The sequence below is a fragment of the Magnolia sinica genome, chromosome 5 (genome assembly GCF_029962835.1).
Source record: "Magnolia sinica isolate HGM2019 chromosome 5, MsV1, whole genome shotgun sequence".
NCBI lineage: Eukaryota > Viridiplantae > Streptophyta > Magnoliopsida > Magnoliales > Magnoliaceae > Magnolia > Magnolia sinica.
Window position 1 is genome coordinate 81867208 of NC_080577.1, and position 18779 is coordinate 81885986.

At 40.3% G+C, this 18779-nt stretch overlaps 2 long non-coding RNA genes across 2 annotated transcripts in view; both read left to right on the forward strand.

The window, feature by feature from the left end:
• Positions 1-14167, forward strand: part of LOC131246200 (uncharacterized) — a 43495-nt gene extending 29328 nt beyond the window's left edge. Inside the window, exon 5 of the long non-coding RNA XR_009171243.1 lies at positions 13908-14167. This is a non-coding gene — a long non-coding RNA (uncharacterized LOC131246200). The remainder of the gene's footprint in view (positions 1-13907) is intronic.
• On the forward strand, positions 5167-7196 carry LOC131246202 (uncharacterized). Its single transcript, XR_009171244.1, has 3 exons — positions 5167-5577; positions 5934-6032; positions 6347-7196. It is a non-coding gene; the product is annotated as an uncharacterized LOC131246202 (long non-coding RNA).
• Positions 14168-18779: the final 4612 nt, after the last annotated feature.

An 18779-nucleotide genomic window follows, 5' to 3' on the forward strand; every position in this document is an offset into this window, starting at 1 on the left:
TCTAACGATCGCCAATGCCAATACTCCCTCAGTGCGACCTCGACTGCCGAGTCACCACCCTAACTAGTGCGATGCAATGATCGTGTTAACCGTGTGATTAGTTAGGTCCATTCACCCAGCAGATTTGGAAATCTGGTATACCCCATGTATCAATGCCCTAAACGGGTTGCGAGGCCAAGACCCCCTAATGCGTGAGGCCGAGATCCCGCGGTCCGTGATCTCGTCGGGTTCCTCATCCCCGACTTCAAGTACATGAGGAGTGCCATGAGAAAGGGATCGCTCGCGGTCACTACGGGGAGGCGTGGGACCCCAGCATAGGCCGACAGCTCGAACACAGTGTCCCATTCCACCATGCCCGGCTCACGAGGCTGTGGACCAATTTCAAGTGGGTTATTAATGAGCTACAACGGTTGTGGGGTGTCCCATGTTCCATACAAGTGTGAACAAGCAGGGTTAACAATCAAGGTTGGTTAGGTAGTAGGCTAGACCTCGCGAGTCAGGCGAGCGTGAGGCGTGTGACATCAGGCACGAGGGTCCCATGTAGTCGAACTACAGCCACCCGATCACACCCTCCCAAGCCTACAAGTCCAACCATAGCGTAGTCCTACCGATGGGACTACCGTCTCTCCTCAAGTTCCTGACCAACCCAAGGGTAGGGATAGTGACTCATAGCACGCCAACAACCAATGCCGCATCAAGCATATTCAACACCTTGATCTCATGTTGCTCAACATACAATTCAAATTTTCCTACAAGCAAACCATTAATATTATAAATAAAGTGTATGTGTGTGGTGTGGGTTAGTGAGGAAGTTAACACTTCCTCCATGTTGAGAAATCATGCACACAAGAGTAATGAAATCATACGTAATATGAGGCAACAACATATAAAAATCAATACGGCATGAGCATATGATCATCCATACATCAAATTATGTGAGAAACATAAACGACATCATGAGAGAGGGAATCAAACATATAAATCCAACATACAATTCCTAGGATTTCCTAGGCTTTCAAAATTAACATCCAAGCAATCAAAATCATTAATCTCGTATTAAAATTGGTGCTAGGCCACCTAAGAACAATAGTCCGCACCTTCGAATTCGTTGGAGGCTTGGGAACGACCTAGGAGCGGGGATTTTTTGGGGTTGAACGGCCGGAATCCCTAAAGCAAGCATTTGTATGTTAGAATCCATGCTAATCTCTCCTCAATACATGGATTTCAAGAAAAAAGGGTGAGGGATTTTACCTAAACGATTAACGGAGCGAATGTGTGGTTGTGGTGGAGGGATTTCCTTGAAGAAAGGGTAGAGAGTTGCAAGGTTGAGCTTCCTTGGGCCCCACCATCAACAACACCCTCCTTCACTCTCTTCTTCCTCTCTCTTTCTCCTCCTTTCTCCTCTTTCTCTTCTCCTTTCTCTCTTCTCTCTTTCCTTCTCTAGGGCAAAATCGCATGGGGAGAGAGAGAGCCCAAATGAGGCCCTTTTATAATGCCAGATTTGGTGGAAATGGCCCCAAGTGTTGGGTTTTTACTATACTAGACCTATGGGAGGGTCTTTTCAAGATTTAGGGCCCACTATAGGGTATACATATTGATATACACCGTAGGATAGTTAGCCCTAATGATGATCTACATATGAACATGATCGGCCCGCCATTTGGATGCGCCAATCGACAAATATGATTAGAAATCTGTTCAACGGTCACCGGTGGTCGATCAGGGCCACGACTATACGGATATGAGCAGGGAAATATCCTTACTCCACGTGTGAAGTTTGGTTGCAAACCGACGGTCCAAAATCCTCAACTTTGCATAAGAGTGGATGACTCAATTCACTTAAGTTCCAATTCCTTTCTTTAGGGTATTTGCGCTTCTCATGGACTCGTCCTTCGGCTTAAGTTGAGCGGTTCTGGACACTACCCAGATCCGACTCCCGCGATGGACGTCAAGCCCAGTAAGATGAATATTACTCTATTATTTTGAAACTAATGGCCCACCAACGAGCGGTCTAGAGCTTGTTCGAAAAATTGGGGCATTTTTGAAATGAATTAGGTATTGAGATTTCTCATGGGTAATGATCAGGGTTTGGATTAACTATATTTATAAGGTGACCTATTTATAACTAGTGGAAGTGGATATTTGGTCATGATCACTCTAAACCGTTGGTTTTAGACTAAAAGAGTAATGGAGTTGATTTGGTCTATTATTTAAGATCCTGGCCTTATCTGACTCTGCCCCGGTTAGATCTTTAATTTAGTCATGCTTGCCTTAATTAGTTAGCGAAGGGTCGGTTAGATTTAGGCCCTCTGGCCTTTAGTTTTAATGAATCCCCACAATGGCCCTCTAGGATTCCTCATTGGCTTTGGAGCGGACCCAACACCCCCTTAGCCACCAAATTTGGTGTGTGGGTGCCTTATGGCCCAATGAGGGGCCATATAAAATTTGAGAACAAACAGATGAACGGTTATGGGGTTTGAGTAAACGGTTCCGATCTTCAAATGACCCTGTGGGGTCCATTTTGGTGATTGGAGTGGTTCTGGTGGCCCTCTGGTTATGAAATTCATAGGATAGTTGTTCCATGGCCCGATAAAGGGTCACGTAAAATTTGGGGATGATCGGATCTGGAGTTTGGTCGCACGGGCCCGATTTGCGATCAACAGTCACCATTCCACATTCGGGTCCCAGAGTTAGTGGACGGGTGTAGGAAAATTCATTAGACCTCCCCTGAAAATATAGAAGAGATCCGACGGCTGGATAGCCTTGCATCTCAGCTTCATTTGCGAGCGCCAGGTTCCGGTCCTTGCATAAGTGGGGTGCATTTAGTCAGTGCCAGATCCCACTTTTGGGTGTCCACTGGGTCCATGGTCCGCGATGGTCCACAAGCCCAGTGAACTCTATGGTTCCCTAAATTTTTAGATTTTTCTGACCTTCCCACGTCGCGGTACAGCCCGCATGGGCTGTCGTTAGGTGTAAACGGCCATCTGGCTTGGAGGCCCACACTAGGTTCTATCAGGATCCGTCTGGCCTAATCAATTGGACAAATCTTGGTCTAATTTATTTGTGATACCTCACTATGAGTAGCTTAAACAAACGGTCTTGTGGCAAATCCTACGTGGAACGCCCCAGGACACTGTTCTGGTTGGGTGGGACGTTACACTACACCTGATGTTCAAGTGATCGGGCGGATTCATTAGCTTCCTACGGCTGATTAATCGGACTGGTGCGGTTCTTTACTGGTACCACCCCTGTATACACTAACATTGAGTGTTAAAGGTTAATAAGTAACATTATAAGTTAATTAAAAAAAAAAAATTTAACGGAATTTTGGAAATCCAAAACAGTGAAAATCCAGGATGTTACACTAAGTTTCTATCGGAGATGAAGTAATTATTTGATACTCTGGAATTTGTGGTTCTTGAGACTCAACCAATCCCCACCAAGTCCCGTATGATGTGTGGTGGTGTCAACATCTTTCTGTGAAATCTACTGTTTCATAAGCATGAGACTTTTGAGTCATTGAAGGCTAGTGCAAAAGAAGGCTATTTTCATGAATATAAGGACTTCCTCTATGGGTCCACCAACTCAATCTCCCTTCTTTGTAGAGCTGCCATATTCTTAAATGAAGCCATGGAAGTAAAATGAAAAAACAATTACAAGATAGGCATTGGGCAGGCACTAAGGGCAGCAACATCACTGTTGGATAGGAAAAGAAAATCATAAAAATCTTGACATATTACTATTTTAAATAATCATTCATATCATCCAATTTTCTCGTGGGAAGCTCTCTGTATCTTTGACTATCATATAGTTTTCTTATGGGAAGCTCTCCTTTACACTGGTGTGAGCATCCTAGCTGCCATGATATGCTTAAGTGAAATCCAACCCAACCGTATATGTCCTAAAAAATCAGCCCCATCAGGTGGACCATGTACTTGGAGACAGGGCAACACTCACCCACCAAACTGCTTCAATTGGTGTTGCCCTTCTGAATCACATATTGGCCTGCTGTTTTTGTCATCAGGCCTATTTTTAGTGTCTCATATAGTCATATAATCATCATGGTGGGCCTTGTAAAAATCAAGGGTGGTCTCTCTCTCAACTTTTTTCCTTTGTTGTGGCGCACTTCAATCACAAGTAGATTTTTCAATCTTCATAAATTATGATTACACATTGAATGGTCTAAGTAGATTTTAGGGCCCAAAGAAAAAAGAGTGGGTATGGTTGCCATAGCTCCTGTTTAAAAAAAGAATGTCATAAGTCCAAGGTTGGACCAGTTTAAGGTCCACCCAGTGGATAACTTCTAACTTGTTATGTGTTTGTGAAATTGTTGGCCCCACCATGAGGATCACCTAGTGCAAACATCATCCTATTCACTCATTAACTGACCCCACTATAGAAAATAATGTATAGCCATTGATAAATAACAAAATAGCAGTGTGGCCATTTGATGAGTTATAAAAAACAATGTGTGGTCACATGATGAGTAATAGAAAACCATGTGGCCATTAGAACTTATCCATTAGGTAGAAACCCGTGGTCCAAATAGTGGACTTAAACCTTTGAAAGGAATTTTATCGATGCCAACCTTTATTTATTTATTTATTTTTTTAAGGAGATGGAAGAGAATTTCACCCTTGATTTTTAAAGAGCACTTTCGCTCCAGCCATTATAATAATCATATACAATATTCCATATTATATATATAGAAGCACAATCATCTTAACAACAATGAAGGAATAGCAAACTCCAACAACTCCTGCATGCACCCTGCTACTAAACGCATCCTGAAAAAGTATAAATTATTTGTATGAGCAAACCACAACTCGTGAGTCTACGGCATGCAGGGAATAAAATATAGCTTATTAAGGTGCTCCCATAAAGACATCGAAAACAACCATAAGCATGTTATCATAAGTGAGCATGCTATCAATCAAGCATGCAATTATAGCTAGACAAATTATGATGAACATGTCATCAATGTTAGGCATACTATGGAAACTATATGCAAGTAGAATTGCCGGCGAATTATGTATTTAGACCATTTGAAACTTCATCTCACAATTGATAATGAAGTAAAATGAAATAGCCAAAACCACCAAGAACATCAACAGAGTTTGTATTCTTCTCTCTGATACAAGAATATAGATTTCTGATTTCTAATTATTAATACAAGGACTAGAACAACATACATAAGAAAAGGGAGAAGTATCAAATAAGAAGGCTATGCTATAGATTTGTGGCAAGATGATCTATGATATGATTTATTCAACATTCAACGTGAATTCTGCTTTTCTCTGTTGCGGGGCCAATTCATGGAAATCACTTGTCCTTGTATAGTGTTGTAGCCTTGGGAAAAACCTATGACTTTTTACTTTCTTGAGCCATTTCTATACATGTACATGCATTTGATGGCTGTTTTCTTTTGTTTCTCTGTGATTTTTTTTTTCTCGGAGGATTTATAGGATCGTTCGACCCCTGGGCTTTGCACATTTATACTTTGGCTTTCAGTTCTGACAAGTTGGGCCAGTGGTCCGGTGGGTCAGACCATTAGTCTATTGCATGTGATCATGGAAGGTTTATGCCTTGACAATATCTTGGATAGGACAATCTTCATCCTTCCATTTGTAGTTTACAATAGATGGTCAGGAAGAGAAATAAATAAAAAAGCCATAGTTTGGTAACATGGTACTCAAAGGTGTATAAGCATAGGTTGTGGCTGCAAATGACCCATGCTTATACCTTCTCTAGCACACATTTGTGTAATTTGCATTCTCTTCACAATGGTATTCATGTTTGTATTTGATTTTCTAGATCTAGGTGCCTTATTAGCAGCCTCTAATTTGTGCCATTATCACTTTTATCTTCCACTTAGTTTCATGTTGTTTGGTGGTGTCTGAACCTTGGAATTACCCATTTCTGCTGCATTGTAGGAATATGAGTAATGTATTGAATGCGAGGGACTAATTTTCCATTTGCGGACCACAGCTATAGTAGCAGATCATTGTCATGAGGAACTGACATGTTGTGTGGTGACTCCTTTTATCAGCTTTCATTAATATAGAGTTGGTGGGAATTGAATGAATGTTACCTTCAGACACATACTGCCACTACAAGAAAATGGGCCTTTAGCCATGTTTTTTACCTGCGGACATATGCTGCAGACACATTTTGTTAATTTTTGTTGTTTCTAGTCCTAGATCAATAGTTAAAAGAACTATGATTGACTTAGATCTATGTTGGGTTGAGTTTGGCCATGACCAAACTTATCTCATCAATAACAAGTTTGTTAAGTCCACGCCCACCTAGATGCAGGGTACTTACGTCTTTTATTTACTTTGTGAAGGGGGAAGCTAGTAGTAAATCCAAAGCTGCAGATATTTTCGATAGTGAGATGTTTAAATGGACATAAAGAGCTTGCTCTCCTGAACTTTGTTCTTCACCCATGAAAACACAGGTATTGTTATTTTCAGAGGAATGTAATGGTCCTTATCTGAGACCATAAAATGTATAATATGCTTTATCTCTCAGTTTCTACATGTGAGGCTCATGGTTAAACTGCTTTATTCTGGAAAAACTCAGGTAGGGTTTTGAAGTAAAGGATGTAATGTAAAACTCTGCTTATGGTTTCTACTGCCTACAACTCCATGTTGAAATGTATTTTATTGCTTCACATGGAAGGGTGTCCTGAAGTCGATGTGTACTCTTTTCACCCAGAGAGAAACATAACTCAATGAAGTATATGATACTCAGGTTGTGTATGACGCTTGATAAGCATGCATGCAGAAACTCAAATAAAACCTTCTAAATTGTGCAACCACTGTCGCGAAGTTGCAATCCCAAGATCAGATTGGTTGAAAATTCCAAACCTCTGATTTGTGGACATTTGCTTGTGGAAATAAGACTGTTGGATATTTTTCATTTTAACTATCCAATAAATGTCCACCAACCCAATAGTCAGATAATCAAATAAGCTTGATTTTTGGTCCATGATACATCTACACTGGGTAGCAAAATTTTTATGGTTTAATTTGACTAGTATGCCATGTGTGCAATTTCTAATTTCGAGTGCCTGTGTATTACACTCATCCGGAGTATCAACGTTCGTCTCAAACTCAATTAAGTTTTGCTGGCGGTTTCTTAAATCCAACCCCAATTAGCTAGGACAAGACCGTGCTGCTACTGATGACAATAATTATGATTTAATACTTGAAGAAGCCGACTCCAAATAGCTGGAACAAGACTGTGATTTAATACGATGTGGCATTATCACATTTGATGATGACTATTTTGCCTATATTTTGATGTTTTATCACCAAAATTCCAGTTTTGTTGTCTGAAATATGCAAGGTTATATGGCTAAAGGATTTTGTACTCAAATCATCTTCCTTAATATGATTCGAAATTCTACTCATGTAAGTAGCGATAGCAATTCCTGTTTTAATTTCTTATCCCTTTCTTTTTATTGAAAATACAATTACTTTGCATTTATTATCAACATGTTCCCAGCACGTAAATCTTTATGAAGATTTAACATGGGTAATTCTATTATACGACATGTAGTTGTGCTCATTGGCAGATAGACCGCACACTATTGGAATTGCTCACAACCTGGATAATGTTGTTAACTCCGACACTAAGGTATCAGGAATATGCTCATCTAGGACCACCGTTACGCTTTCTTGACATTGTATTCATCTGATGGTCATATTTTAAGTCCGTCTTTTCTTAATCATCTAAAATTTGAATTGTGAAGACAATTTTGAAATTTGTCGTAGCATGTGGTCCTTACAAGAATGGGTAATATAGTTTCAACTACATTGTCCAATACATAATACGCTATGGGGTAAGATTAGGGCATGGAAAAGAGGTAAATGATCCATTGATTTCTTTATTTTGTATGAAAAATTGAGGAATTATAGGATCCTCGAGCAAGCACATATGCACCGTATGCTTTGAGCCTTGAGTTTGTAAAAATGGATTACATGGATGAGGAATCTTCTTAAAACACCCTTTAATGAGAACATTCTTCACCCTTGATCAGTGTCTTGAAAATACACTATTTGTGGTGACCCATATTCAACAAAAAGTACCAAAGATTGGATGGCCATTATCTCCCAACCAAGGAGATTTTTTGGGAATCTCATATGCATGTTGGGCCCTTCTAGTGTTAGTGATCAGTGGGCTCCACTCGCACAAACTATAAGTTGAGGATATACCCAGTGTAGAAACTTTGAGGTCCACCACAATATGAACGCTTCAGATCAGGGAGCAATAGGCCCCACTTTGTAGAAACTGAAATCCCATGGATTATTGTACAATCTCTTGGGCCTAGCGGGTTGACAATGTTACTTTCTATCTTCAAACTACCATGGACCCCAATGATAAAAGCCCAAAGAAGGCTGACGCAATTAGTTGGTGTTGCCCACACCGCCCAGGACACCGATTGCTTGCGACACCCTGTTACAAGAAGTTCCTTGTACTCACAAACATCATATTGGGCCCCACCCTGTTGTAGGTTGGACCCACTTTGATGTTTGTTAGAAATCCACTTGACCATCCATTTTTCCAAATCATTCTAAGGACATGAACAAAAAATGAGGTAAATCCAAAACTCAAGTGGGCTGCCTAAATAGCTTATGAATGATTTGGATGAACTGATTCTATTAAAAATTTTGTGGGCCACGAAAGTTTTGGCTATGCTGATATTTGTGTCTTCCCTTCATCTAGGTCTATGTGACCATAGCAATAGGATGTCAAATAATCATTATAGTGGACCCTAGGAAGCTTTTAATCCTGGGCGTTCAATGACCCTTGTTTCCTGTGGTGTGATCTAGATATTGTGTCTGCTTCATTTTTGGGATCATACCATAAAATTAGTTGGCAATGCATACAGAATTGAGGTGGACCCCATTTTCAGGGTACCGACCACCTCGTTGGTTCTAGGTCTCAACCGAGTCAAGCCCATTTCCATCCACCCAAGTGGTGGTCTGGTGATGCGTGGGGTATTGTGGGGCTTCCCGTGATGTATGTGTTTTATGTCCACGCCGTCCATCTGTTATGCTAGCTCATTTTAGGGCATGAACCCAGAAAATGAAGCAGATCTGAAGGTCAAGTGGACCACACCATAGGAAACAATGGGATAATGACATTGACCATTAAAACCTTCCTAGCAGCGTAATGTTTATTTGCCATCCAACCTGTTGATAAGGTCACACCTGGATGATGGGAAAACACAAATATCAGCATGATCCAAAACTTGTGACCCCCATGAAGTTTTTAATGGTGGACATTCAATCCCTGTTGTGTGGTCCACTTGAGATTTGGATTTACTTCATTTTTGGGACCATGCCCTAAAAGGACCTGGAAAAACTGCTGGATGGCATGGATATACAACATACATCAAGGTGGGCCCTACAATGCCTAACAAATCACCACACCACGCTTTGGGGTGGTGTGTGTAGGGGTGTTGGGCGGGCTAAGTTTGTCCAAGCCCAGCTCTCATTGTTAAACGAAGATTGGACTGGGGCTGTGACAGGTGAAAATAATCTAGCCTGAGTTTGGCCCTAACTCTTTTTTGCTGGTGAGGGCCTAGGGAAAAAATATCAGTTGTACATGTTAGGCCTACGGTCATTATTAAATGATGTTTGCTCCAATCATTAGATTTCGTACCAATATTTAGGTCAAAGGCCCAAAAGTCAAACCTATATGTGATTCAAATGGGACACACCAAGGGAAATGATTTGGAGGGTGGGGTTGGTCTGGACATTATTTTCAATCATGTGGTCTAGCTGAATCATAGATGGGGCTGAATTTTGAGCCTCGGGCTTCAAATGAGTTGACCATTGTATTTCACATAAACATTGCAGTGGAGCCCATGCTTTTTGAAAGAGGTATCTATAAATACTGTATTAATAATTATTTTGTAAAATTTCCTTTCCTTTTTTAATTGAAGCTAGAGTGGTATGATATGGGACGTGCTTAGGCTTAAAATGCAAGCCCGTTTCACAATTGGTCAGGGCGTGGAATGTGTACTATACAACCTAGCCCGAATGTGGCCCGGCCTGCCTATGACAATTGTAAGGAGAGATCCTATAATACAAACGAAACTCATACCTGAGAGGGCCCACCAAGTTGTTTACGTTAAGTCCACCCTAACCACCAAATTTGTCATCCTATTTTAGGTTTAGGAACCAAAAATCAGCTCCATTCATTGTTAAGGTAAACCACACAATTAGAGAAGCAATATATAGGGCAACTTTCACCCTACCAACTGTTTCTCTTGGTGCGGCCCCACCTAAATGACATATGGGCCTAAATTTGGGTCAAAGGTCTAAGTTTTGGTGTAGCATCTAAATGGCTAGAATGGATTTTATATAATCATGGTAGCCCTATAAAAATCAAGGGTGGATGTCTCTCCCACCTCTTTCTGTGTGTGCCCCACCTTAATTACAAGCCAACCTACTTTTTTAGCTCTATGCTTAAACATGAGATTACATATCTAATAGTTTTCACATATATCACATTAGGCTCCATAAAATATCAAGGATTACGTTTTGGCAGTGACCCAAACCAGCAATATGGGTGCGACCCTGTCTCTAGTGCCCTCCTAGATGTATTCAATACTATATCCAAGTCATCCATCAGTTTGGCAGCTTATTTTAGGGCATGGTCCCAAAATCAAGAAGATATAAATTTCAAGTGGATGGCACTGCAGGAAACAATAGTTATTGATCATTAAAATCATTTGTTGGCCCAAAAGGAAAGCTAGGATTTCTTTGTTGTATGCGCACCACTAACTCTCTGACACCTCGCTGGACTACCACCCTTGACCGTCCTCCCCCCATCTTCTTAAAGGCACTCTCCTACTCCAATTCTGAAGAGCTTGATTCATATCAGTTTTGGATCAAGCTGATATTTGTTTTTCCCTTTCATCCAGGTCTATAACTCTAGGAAATTTTTAATTATGACCGTTCAATGACCACTATTTCCTGTGGTGTGGTCTTCAAATTTGTATTGACTTCATTTTTTGGGACCATGCCCTAAAATAAAATGGCTAAACCAATGGACAACATGGATATACATCAAGGTGGGCCTATAATTAGGGTCACACCCACATGGTTGTTCCCAGGGTTGCAGCCAAGTGGTGCTCACAATGAAGGTTGGCATAGGTAAAACTCCTTTTTAAGGGTTATGGTCCACCCAATGGATAACTTATAATTTATTAAGTGAATGGATCTCCTTGAATGTTGAACCGCCCGTAAGTTTTTTTATGTATGAAAATCATACATATTCACTCATCAATGGCTATATGCTGTTTTCTATAGTGATGGTCACTTTAGTGGATAGGTTGCCTCATGATAGGGCAACTTACGGAGGATTTAGATTTCGCAAGCACTTAATAAATAGTTGTCCACTGGGTGGACCTTAAACTATGGTCCAACCAATTGGACTCAAGACATTCTCTTTTTTAAATATATTAGCGTAAACCACTACAAGACAAACGCCCACCCTTGATTTCTTAGCGTCCGGGCTCAAGCCAACAAAAAAAAAAAAAAAGAGTCAAACCGAGGGTGCAGGGGCTACCTTGTGGCCACTTCTTGAGGTGGATGACTAAAATTGGTCATATAGTGGGGACCATGAAAGAGGGATCAGAACCAAGAAATGTCCACATCGGACTATCCTAACCACCAAATAGGGTCCAATTAATTGCCATTTTGTTAGAGGAATAGGTTGTTCAAATGAGCAGAAATTGGGCATGGCCGATGTGATATGTCCTATTAGCTTAGCTTCTCATATCATGGATGATGACTATCATGCGATTACATTTGCATTGCTTTATTTCTTCAAGAAGATTTACATGACCGTTGGAAAGATTTGTATATTGGGTACTCACGTTTCTCTCTTCTTTTTTCTTTTTTTTACTATCAAGATGATAGAGCTTTCACATAACTGACAAGGTGCCCTTAGATTTCACATGATAATTGTCTGTGTTCGATATCCTTGTGTATCAACCAAGAAAATGTATATGACATTATTTTGAAATAAATCACAATATAGGGCCCCCGTGATTGTTGGGTCGGCCTTATTTTTGTGGTTATGGTTAGGGAAGAGGTGATAAACCTGGTGAATGAGGTTACTCTTATGCACATAAAGCCACTACTTGTTGGCACATTCCCTTGAATTTTGCGTCCAATTAAAAATGGGCTGTTAAAAGGGCAAAGAAAGTCTATCTAGCACATTGTCACCCCTTGTATGTTGGGTCTCAAATATTTATACATCTAAGGGGTAGTTGGATGGTGGATCATTTACCCATCACCACCCAACTAGTGTGATTTTATGAGAGCAGCTCAATGCAAGGGCCCACTAGCTGAATCTTGTTGCGACCCACATGTACAGGGATCATGTGCCAATCAGTGTTCTTTTAATGTTGTCCAACCTTTGAAAATTTTGGCATATACTCTATCCACATGGTGTCCAACCAAATTAATGGTGTTGGTGCCAAATTTCCTTTTAATTGGTGCCCCATGTGTGGGTTATATGCCAATGCTTTCAAAGCACAATGAATTCTAGGGGCTTTTGATGTGTGGTATTAAGTGGTGTGGAATTGCATTTGGTCCCATGCAAATTCTATCCGGTGTTTGGTTACAACAAGAAGGATTGGATTAATCCTAGTATCATATCATCCATAGCTAATAGTAGATACTGCATGATTTCTAGTGAATTTTGGAATCCATTACATCTGTAAGCCCCATGTTGATACATTTGTTTTATCCACACCATTCATCCACATGTTCCCTGTTATTCAAGTTGCATGTGTATAGGTGATTGGCATCAATTGTTAAAATAAGACCATTGGATACTTTTCATTTGAATTGTCCAATAACCCTGTAGTCATATAATCAAATAAACATGAATTTTAGTCGATCATACATCTCTACCAGCAACCATAATTTTGGACGGTTTTATTTAAATTGTTTTTGTTCACGTATGTAATTTCCAAGTGCCAGCGTCTAATCTATCACACTATCAGAGTATTAGAAAAATATTTGCAGTAGGGCTGGCAATGTGCCCAGCCTATGCTGGCAATATTAACGTTTTGAATGGGTCGTAGCCCAACCAGTTTAAGATCTGGATCTGGCCTCAGCTAACTCCATGCCCATGGTTAATACCGTAGAACCATCTCTCCATAGGACATGTGGAGGGTTATGTGGAAATCAGGTCCATCCATATGTAGGCCTGTCAAGGATTGTTTGTGTATCAAAAAACCACTCTTATTTGTCAAGCATATTCATCTATGGAGTGGTTCTATCCACGTGAATGTTCCCAATCTATCCATGATGAAGTGGGCCACGATACAAAAAAATAAAAGCAATAAAAACCTAGAGGAATGAAATCAAGTATCTAGAGTTTGACAATGCTTTCAAAGCGCAATGAATTCTAGGAGCTTGTTTGGTGTGCAGTATTGGGTGGTATGAAATTGCATTTGGTTCCAAGCAAATTCCATTCAGTGTTTGTAAACAATGGGGAGGGTTGGATTAATCAAAGTATCATATCATTCAGAGCCAATAGTAGATATTGCAGGATTTCTGGTGGATTTTAAAATCTACTACATCTGTAGGCCCCATGTTGATGCATGTTTTATCCAGGCCATCCATCCATATGCTCCCTTCACATGTGATATTCAAGTTGCATGTGTTGATTACAATTGCATGATCCATTAAACGCAGGCTTCACTTAATACAATGTATTTCCCTTACCCAAAGTTGGTTCCACAATTCAACCGGTTTAATTTGATTCAATCGTATGTTATGTCTATTATTTCCTAGTACTGTGCATCAAGCGTCATACACTACCTGAGTATCTTATAACCCCTCAAAATATGGTGATTTTGTCCAATGCAATAGGATGTAGATTGCCTGTAAGACTATCTCTAAAGCGCAACGTGGCCCAAGTTCTCAGAGGCCCACTGTGATGTATGTATTTTATCCACTCCATCCATCTGTTTTGCCAGCTCAAATTGACTACCTAAGCAAAGGATTGGATTTAGCTAAAATTTTACCACTTACGTAATTTAAATCCCAAGATGATTGTGATTTTTCCATTGATGTAATTCTAATACTTATCCCAAGTAGTTATGAATGTGCCATTGATGTAATTTTTAATACTAAACCTACAATGTTTGTTGGGTGGTGCAAGTATTTAAGAAACTCAGAGTGTTTGTGAGTGAAGTGAGTAATTGGGGTTGAGTGCAAGTATTTGAGAGGTGCAAGTATTTGAGAAACTCAGAGTGTTTGTGAGTGAAGTGAGTAATTGGGACATGAAACCCCGGGACTTGGAATCATTCACCTTAGGGGCCTTTTGTAGGTGTACTATATTTCGAAAATAATAATTATGCATGTCTAGGGAAGATGCTACATGATAAATGGCCTTTTTCCTCACGTTCCATTTATAACCTTTTGATAATTAAGGGATTGAAATATGTCATTCTGCATCCCATGGACAACCCCATCAATTAGTAGGTTTCTCTAATGGCTAAAGTTCCAACTGAGCTCGTTGTAATGCCCCAAGCAAACCTCGTGCAAACATTTAAATCCATGAGAACCCTAAAGTCTGGTTGGTTCCTTACGTGTGTTATCCTTGTCTAAACGCTTGGCAGATCTAAATTTCCAATAGGTCGGCCATTTTATACCTCAAGTGGAACACACCACATTGAAATAAATGAATGACTTATAATTGTCTGTTCCAAACTTATAGTTGGCTTGGATCCAGCTTACATGTGCCATGTTGGTAAACAGGATTTGGATTCACATGGAGGTGTGAGTTGGCCTTGCAGGACTTTTGGGTACACACAACTTTTGCATGATGAAAAAAAAAATCACCCAATTAAAACACCCCTTATGGAAGACGTGGCACACATGTGAGATTGAATCTTCCTATCAAAATAAGTCCAATTGCAATGCCTATTCACTATATCTGACCTTTTTATGTCCCGCAATAAGCTTTTAATGTTTATTCACCACTGTTTCCTAGTGGTGTGGCCCACTTGATATTTTTATTTGCTTAAGGCTTGGGATCACGTCCTAAAATAATATGAGAAAATGGATGGACAACATGGATATACAGAAAATCTATCAATGCAGCCCACACACGATAAGGTAACACCTAATCCGCTCCTAGAAATGAATGATTATATATACATGTTAAATAGGTGAAACATGCACAATTTTATTTAAACAAATATTTAAAAAATTAAACAATTTTAGCCATGGTTTGTAAATAAGGTTAAAAGATATTGTTAGCTTCGGTTGGCAAAAACCAAAGCTAAATTTAGTCTCCATTGACATCAAATGAGATATAAAACCGGATTTAGCCCCGGTTGTTGAGAACTAAGGTTAAAAACTGAATTTAGCCTTAGTTGATGCCAACATGGGCTAAATCCATCTTTAGCCTCAGATTAACAAGGTTGAAAATAGATTTAGCTTTAGTTGGAGGCAACCGAGGCTAAAATTTGGATTTAGTATCATTTGGAAACAATGGATGCTAAAAACTTGCTTTAGCCTAATTTCGAAGAACTGAGGCAATAACAACCCTTTTACCTCCTTGCCAAAACCAAGGCAAAAGTCTTTAGCCATGGGGTTGTAGCCTCAATTTGGGTAACCGAGGGTAAAGAATTTATCCTCAGTTTTTAACCTTTTTAGCCACAGTTTTGGACTTAAGGCTAAAAGGCTTCTTTTTTTTTTTTCTTTTTTTTTGTAATCACAGGAAAAAAGTGCTGATTGAACGCCCACCATTAAATATTTCTAGGGCCCAATGCAATATTTACTTGCTATCTATTTTTATAGTTAGATGCCGGAAAAATACAAGTATTAGCTTGATTCAAAACTTTTGTACCTAATAAAAATTCTAAGCCCTTGATTTTTTCTTGAACAAAGACCCAAATGTTACCTTTTTTATTTTATTTTTATTTTTTATTTTTATATGGCATTGTAAGAAATGAAACATGTCTTGATTTTTTAAACCCATTTCACCAAATGGAGAGCTTTGTATCTCGCACATTGTGTCCTAAATGGTAATTGTGTGTGAGATAGCATCATCTATACATGTGGGGGCTTAATTTAAATTTGGCTAGACTAAGCCTAACTTGGCCTAACATTTTTTTATCACACCCATACACACCCACACACTCACACGGTAGTGGGTTTTCACTACCTGTGGGTACTCCAACCCTTGACCTGGGGTTGAAACTCTTGTGAGTCTACCATCGGGGCAAAAGTAAGGACCTAAGCTTTAGACTTGGCTAACATTACAGGGTCCAAAGCCCAAGCCTGGCATGGGCATAACATAAGCTATGCCATAATTAATGAACTTGTGGGCTCACAAAGGGCCCTTAGTGTTGGGGTGGCAACGTGTGGGGCTCAAATTGGATCTAGACTGTCAACATATCCCTTTTTGATTGCTACACATGCTATGAATATGGACCAATCCCAATCATGCAGGGTAACCCTATCCTGTACAGGTCCCCTGAATATCTCAAGCCAAAAAGGCATATGTTATAATTAATGGTCACTCACAACACGTATAAAGATTATGCGTATGAGCACATGAATGAGCATGATATTCGTTGCACTAAGCATATAGTCAGTGTCGAGAGCACATGAATGAGCATGATATTCGTTGCACCAAGCATATAGTCAGTGTCGACCTATCAGGATAAGTACACTATCATATTATCAAACATATCGACCTATCAGGATAAGTACACTATCATATTATCAAACATATCATATAATAATCGATTTTAAATGGCCTGATATATGGAGAGTGGGAACCATTCAGTGGGCCCCTCTAGCAATGTAAGGGTTTACATGGCATGGCCCACCTGAGACTATAATCGGCCATACACTTGGGCCTTTTGCATATAACATAATATAATAAAACGGATAATCGGTAAGGATATAATATATACATCAAGGTGGATCTTACTTGGGATGGCTTAAACAAACACATGTGCCATGTGGGGTCCATATTAATCCCTACAGACAAGTTGGGTGGCAACAAATGGGAACGAATTGGCTACTCCCCCTGCCTCTAGCCAATGGCTGGTGGTCGGTGATCTGTGGGCCCCACCATGATGTATGTGTTTCATCCATTCCGTCCATCTATTTTTCCATATCATTTTATATTAAGAGACCAAAAATCAGATATATCCCAATATCAAGTGGACCACATTAAAGGAAACAATGTTCAATGAGTGTCGACCATTAAAAATCTTTTGGGGGCCATAAAAGTTTTAAATCAAGCTGATCTTTGTTTTTTTCCCTTCATCTGGGCCTGTATGACCTAATCAACAGATTGGATGTCAAATAAACAGTACAGTGGGCCTTAGGAGGATTTTAATGATGGATATCCAATCACTATTGTTTTCCTGTGGTGTGATCGACCTGAGATTTATATCCCTCTCATTTTTGGGATCAAGATCTGAAATGATCTTAAAAAATGGATGAACGGAATGAATGAAACACATATATCATGGTGGGGCCCAAAGAGCACTGACCACCAGCCACGGGGATGGTCGCAGGGGGAGTAGCCAATCCGTTTCTGCACCAAACATTACAATGGATTTGTGGAAGTTTTCAACGGTAGGTACTTAATCCTCACTATGTACTTTGGTGCAGCCCATTTTAGGGGTTTGATCAGCCTTACCTATGGGATCATGACCTAAAATGATATGGAAACATAGATGGACGGTATGGATGAAACAGATACGTCATGGTGGGTCCTGCTGTCAGATGGGGTAGTGTGGATAGAATACAAACATCACGGTGGGTTCTGTCATCGGATGGGCAGCTGGATGAAATACAAACATTAAGATGGGCGTTCTTATGGCCCCAGTTGTTGGGGACCAAGTTAATATATGCGTTTTCCCTTCAGCCATGCCTGTGTGACTTATGAACAGGTTAGATGGAAAATACACATTATGGATGGGCCCTGAGAAGGTTTCAACGGTGGACACCATTGTCCCACAGATTCCTATGGTGTGGATCACCACAGGTCCAGACCTGTCTCATCTTTGGGCCTATGACTAAAATCATCTGGTGAAGAGGAGTAGATTGTATGGATTAAACACATACATCAGGGTGGGCTCTTGCTTGGGCAGTGTGTCAAGGCACTTCCATGCAGTGTGGCCCATTCGTGTGGCCTCCACAGGTTTTTGGATTTTTTGTTCACCCTTCCTCGAGGTCTGTGAGACCTTGTCGGTAGGTCAGACAGCAAATAAACATGAAGGTGGGTCTCATGAAGGTTTCAATGGTGGACATCATGTCCTCATTGTTTTTTGTGGTGTGGTCCACCTAATATCTATATCGGGCACATTTTTAGGCCCACAACCTAAAGTAAGCTGGAAAAACAGATGGATGGTGTGGATTTAACATATAAATCATGGTGGGTTGCATGAGTGGGGTCCACCCTCTATGGGCTTTTTAAGCAGCAGCGCCCTTGAAAAGGGAAAGGATTTGGACGCGGAGCCTTTCGCAGGAAGTTCCTGCGTAAGAATGTTGGGTGGGGCCCACCGCTATGTTTTGTGTGAAACTTACCCTTTTTATCCATCCATGTTTTGTGTGAAATTTATCCCTTTAATCCGTTTGGCGAGCTCATTTTAGGACAAGAGAGCAAAAATGAGGTGGATCCAAAATTGAAGGGGGCCACGAGAGAGGGAAAGTGGGGGAAAGAAATATCTGCCGTTGAAACCTTCTTGGGCTCTGCCTTGATGTTTATAT